This window comes from Arachis ipaensis, chromosome B08 (assembly GCF_000816755.2).
Source record: "Arachis ipaensis cultivar K30076 chromosome B08, Araip1.1, whole genome shotgun sequence".
NCBI classification, from domain to species: domain Eukaryota; kingdom Viridiplantae; phylum Streptophyta; class Magnoliopsida; order Fabales; family Fabaceae; genus Arachis; species Arachis ipaensis.
The window spans coordinates 116,144,288-116,150,563 of NC_029792.2; positions in this window are offsets into that span (position 1 = coordinate 116,144,288).

Consider the following 6,276-nt stretch of genomic DNA (forward strand, 5'->3'; position numbering starts at 1 on the left):
TTAAAATTATTTTTATCAATTATATTTATTTTTAAGTACAAAATAGTTTAACGATTGAATGATTAAATTAGTCCCCAAAAAATTATTCATTTTTTAAATTAGTTCTTAAATATTTTTTTAGTCAAATTCATCCTTTAAAGATTTAAGTTAGTCATTTTAGTCCTTCCATCACTTTTGTTGCTAATGACATCAAAATTTGTTAATGTGACACGTTAAATGACACTACAACACACACCTAGTAGTCCTAATTGGTGGCTAATATAATAAGTTTATGAAATTAAATCAAATCAAATCAACTCCAAACTGAGGAATTCTAATGTTTCTATTTTTCCCTCAGTTAGGTTTTGATCTGATATAATTTCATAAATTTATCATGCTAATAATCAATTAAGACTTCTATGTGTGTTGTAATATCACTTAGCTTTTCACATTAATAAATTTTGGCGTCATTAACAAAGAAAATAACAGAAAGACTAACTCGATTCATTTAAAATTTTTAAAGGATGAATTTGATTAAAAAAATTTTTGGAGGCTGATTTGGAAAGGGAGTCGTGAACAAGTGGTCTTTCAGAGACAAATTTCATTATTATCCCATAGTTTAACCAAATTTTTTAAATAAATAAAATAAGTATTTTATTTACCAAAATAAACAATTTATGCGTTGCATCTCTCACTGTAAACGAGATAAGATTACACGTATTTCGTTTACACTGGAAACGAGATAAGGTCACATAGAAATGAAGTGTATATATCGTGTGAAAATGAGATACGTGTAATCTTATCTTGTTTATACTATAAACGAGATAAGTGAATAATTATGACATTTATATTGCAAACGAGATACATAAAGACAAATTTTCAGCAGCTATAAAAGGATGTGCAATCCTTTGTGTTCTCCACAAATATTTTACTACTTCTTTTCTACCTATTTCTTTCGAAAATAAGTCAAAATGTCTAGTAGTAGTGGATACTTGGTTGTAAGTGTGTATCCGAATTGCTGTATGAGAAATAGTGATAATGGAGTGATTTGAATGTGAGAATCCCGTTCTGTTACGTACCCGACGAGTAAGTTCTTTGTCCAAGTTGAAGAGTTTGATATTGAGTAGCGTTGGTGGTAGCGGGAGAAAAGAGATCAGAAGGGTGGGGTATAGGTTGCTAGCATTGATGAAAATTTGAGTTTTTCAGTTTCGTCTATTTTGACTCCATGGCGACGAGCATGTGCGCCTGATGTTTGACATCCATGGGAGAATCATAGCAGAACGAGTGATGGAGCTTTCTGCGAAAGTTGGTGATGTCGGTGGCGGCGAATCTGGCTCGTCAGACTTCTTCTAGGATGACCCACCACCTCTCGCACCCAAACCGTTGCACGTTGCTAGTCCAGTGGAAGACATAGACATTGATGGTGAGGACAATGACGAGGAGTATGTTGCGGATAGCAATGAGAGCGATTCCTCTGAGGATGATGATGATGAGGAGTTTGTACTAGAGACCCCCAGTTGAGGCATCACATCGGTATCTTCTGCCTGCCCTGCACCCATTTTTGGCCTTATCATCTATACCCAGTCACTACGGTACGTTGGATTTGGACGCAATATGAGAGAAGAATCCATTTTTCAATATAGGTGAAGACGGTTACAACTTGGACGACGATGGTGTGGAGTTTAGAGTTGGCCATAGATCAAAAGCAAAGATGCAATAATACAGGATGCGAAGAATTACAGCATTCGCAAAAGTGTTGAATACCGAGTAGAGGAGTTGGATCGATTAAAGTATCATGTGCGTTGCTGACAACATGCAAATCTGTCACTCAGGTGGACACCACTTAGGGAACCTCTAGTATATCCAAGATACCAGTAGAGGAGTACAGCCTGCGATGTCTGTGTTGGAGCGGTGTGCCGCAGAGCATAGGAAATGGTACGTCCATACTAGCACCACAGATCTCCAAGATAGAGATCGACACCTCTGAAAGTCATCCAGTAGTGGGAGCCACTAGAGATGAACCTGATTATTGGACTTATCAGTCATCAGGTGACCCCCGATCGTCAACAGTATGTAGCACCTCGCATACTGTTAGAGGGTGGCTGGATCATCAGTATCGGGCAGCATCTGTCAGATACGCTCCTGAAGCCATGTCAGCTTTAGGGAAAAAGACTCCTTCCTCTGCGTTTCCTGCTGCTGGACTATAGGAGGCTTGGCACCGAGTATCTTCTCAACCAACTCCCAAGCCTCAGTTTCGTACCATGTATGAAAGTCACGAAAGCAATCACCCATGGGCTCTCCATTAGCGTGCAACCCAATGTGGTATGCGACATCCTGTAGGGTGATCGTGCATTCAGCCTACGGCAGGTGGAAGAAATGGGTCTCTAGACGCTAGCGTTCAACAAATGCCGTGATAAGGGAGTTGTCGAACACAAAATCTCTAACTGGCAACACGTCGTCGAACCCAACCTCCCTCAGGTATGGGATAATGGAGTTTGGTGGTGGGAGTGTGTGACTCACTCTCTTGGAAAGAAGTCGGCGATGCCTCTGGTAAACAATAAAAAAACCAAATCAAGAATGGGTAAACCTATAAAGCTATAAGAATTTCAACGTAAAACATTCTACCGACAAACGTATACATAAAGGATTAATTTGATTTATAAATAAACTATTTTAACAAATAACTACAAATATTTAAATTATAAATTTATTTACATAAAAAATTTTACTTAAATATACTTAATAACTAAATTAATAAATGTCTATTTTATTTAATTTAAATAAAATTATTTAGTTAAATAGTGAATAACAAATTTCATTTCACATCTCCTTTGTAAGTTAGATTAAGTGAAAATATTTACTTGAATAACCAACAAATACACTATAAACTTGATAACTTAGTTAAGTAACAAGAAATTTAAGAAAAAACCATTTACTTAAATATTTAGTAAATACAAACATAAACATTTTTCTACTTAATTATGTTTATTAGAAATTGTTAATAACCTAAATTAATAACTAAATCGATAAACATATGCTTAATAATATAGTTTTTATATATAAAAAATCCTCAAAATAAAAATAGCAAATATTAATATCAATATATGCTAATTAATTTTGACATTATCAATATTTAGATTGCGCGTACACTATCCTCATTGACATCGGTGCTTTTCCCATCTCCCCCAATGTCTTCGGCTTCATTGTTTGTGTCAATCTCGAGGAGGTCGAAGCCGATACATTTGATGTCTTCCTCCGACTCATCGTCTTCGACGGTGCCCCCGCCGTGATCGTCGTCGTCCGAAACGCCGAGGATGTCTATGTCGGTGTCATAGTCGTTGTCCCCGCTGTGTCGGTATCGCTACCTCCATCATTGCTGCTGTTACTGTCGCTATCTTTGTCACTACTGGCAATGCTGTTGGGATAGCTGACGAACGGATTCTTGCTAGTAAAGAATTTTATAAGAATAATTACGTTGTAAGTATAGTTTCTAAACCAACAGAGAATTCTTTCGTACAAAAGTTTTGGTTGTCACTTAAACAAACCCAATAAAAATAATAAACCGAAGTATTGAAACCTCGGGTCGTCTTCTCAAGGAATTGCAGGAAAGCATGATTTAATATTGGTTATGGAAAAAGGTATATTTTTGGGTTTTTGTAATAAGGAACAAGTAATTTAAATGTAAAAAAGAATAAATTAATAATTATGAAAGCTCTTGGCAAGGTATAAGAACTAGAAATTCTATCCTAGTTATCCTTATCAGGTGTGATGAGAATTGGCTTTTGCTCCCACTTAGTTAACCCTTACTAAATAAAGGAAAGTCAAGTAGACCAATCAATTTGATCCTCAAGTCCTAGTCAACTCATGTGGAAAGACTAGCTTTAGAGCGATCCAAATCAATCAGCAATTCCCAATTTTCAATCAACTGCTGAGTCTGATAACTCAAGTGTTACCAATTACTTAACCAAAGCAAAAAGGGAATAAATCTTAAATTAAATTGAAGGCATTATAAATAGAGCAAAACAATCATAAATCTGAAATACCTCAAATTATATTAAATAGAATATTCAAATCTAACATGGAAAGATTCATAAGCCAATTTGGCAACATTAATAAATAAAAGCATTAGAGTATCTAAAAGTAAAAGAGAAATATAAATTAAAGTTGGGAAGATTGAACCTGGAATGAAGAAAACGAAGGAATCCTAATCCTAAAATCTAAGAGAAATCCTAATCCTAAATCTTAAGAGAGAGGAGAGAGCCTCTCTCTCTCTCTGAAACTACATCTAAAACCCAAAATTGTGAATTGAATGTTGTATTTTGTTGTATGAATGAATGGATCGATTTCCCCACTTTATAGCCTATAATCTATGTTTTCTGGGCCGAAAACTGGGTCAAAAATAGCCCGAAAATCGCCCCCAGCAATTTCTGGTACGTACAGATCGCTGCAAAGTCACGCGGAAGCGTCGTCCACGCGTTAGCGTGGATTGCGTTTTTTCCAAGTCACGCGTCTGTGTGATCCACGCGTTCACGTCACCTGGCTTCGGGGCAGCTATGGCAAATTATATATCGTTGCGAAGCTCCGGATGTTATCTTTCTAACGTAACTAGAACCGCATCAGTTTGACCTTTGTAGCTCAAGTTATGGTTGATTTAGTACAAAGAGGTCAGGCTGGACAGCTTTAGCAATTCCTTTAGTTTCTTGTATTCCTTCCACTTTTGCATGCTTCCTTTCCATCTTCTAAGCCATTCCTGCCCTATAATCTCTGAAAACACTTAACACACATATCAAGGCATCGAATGATAATAAGAGAGGATTTAAACATAGGAAATTTAATGCCAAAGAAACATGTTTTCAATCATAGCATAAAATCGGGAAGGAAAATGTAAAACATGCAATTTACATAAACAAGTGTGAGAATAGTAGATAAAATCCACTCAATTAAGTACAAGATGTACCATAGAATAGTGGTACATCAATAGCCGTTTTTGACGGGCCCGTTGGAATGGCGGTTGGGGGTAGCAAGTGGGGATGGCGGTTGGCGGGCGGATGACCGTTGGCACGCCCGTTCATTTCCATGTAGCTAGAGTGAGAATAACGAAGGAAAAAGGAAAACTGAGATCAGAAGTGTGAAAGAGGAGCAGTGAGAGAGAGAAGTAGAGTGGACTAGTCGTCCAACGAAGTGGGAATGAAGGTTGTTATAACAATATTATTATTATCATTATTATTATTATTTTTGTCACTATCCTCATTGACCTTGGTGCTTTCTCCATCTCACTCAATGTCTCCGGCTTGCGTTGTCTGTGTCAATCTCGAGGAGGTCGAGGACGATACGTTCGATGTCTTCCTCCGACTCAACGTCTTCGACGGCGCCCCCGCCGCGGTCGTCGTTGTCCGACACGCCGAGGAAGTCTATGTCGGTGTCATAGTCGTCATCCCCGTTGTGGTCGGTGTCGCTGCCTCCATCATTGCTGCTGCTACTGTCGCTGTCCTCGTCACTACTGGCATTGCCGTTGGGATAGCCGTTTTCGACGGGCCCATTGGAATGGCAGTTGGGGATGGCGCTTGGCGGGCAGATGACCATTGGCACGCCCGTTCATGTCCATATATCTAGAGTGAGAATAATGAAGGAAAAAAGAAAACTGATATCAGAAGTGCGAAGGAGGAGCAGTGAGAGCGAGAGAAGAGGAGAGGACTAGTCGTCCAACGAAGTGGAAATGAAGGTTATTATAACAATATTATTATTATTATTATTTCCGTCACTATCCGCATCGACCTCGGTGCTTTCCCCATCTCCCCCAATGTCCCCAGCTTCGTTGTCTGTGTTAATCTCGAGGAAGTTGAGGACGATACGTTCGATGTCTTCTTCCAACTCATCGTCTTCGACGGCGCCCCCGCCGCGGTCTTTGTCGTCTGAAACGCCGAGGATGTCTACGACTTTGTGTCATAGTCGTCGTCCTCACTGTGGTCGGTGTCACTGCCTCCATCATTGCTGCTACTACTATCGCTGTCCTCGTCACTGCTGGCATTGCCGTTGGGATAGCCGTTTTCGACAGGTCCGTTGGAATGGCGGTTGGCGGGCAGCAAGTGGGGATGGCGGCTAGCATGCGGATGACTGTTGGCGCGCCCGTTCATGTTCATGTAGCTAGAGTGAGAATAACGCAGGAAAAAGGAAAATTGAGATCAGAAGTGTGAAGAAGGAGCAGTGAGAGAGAGAAGTGGAGAGGACTAGTCGTCCAACGAAGTGGAAATGAAGGTTGTTATAACAATATTATTATTATTATTTCTATTATTATTT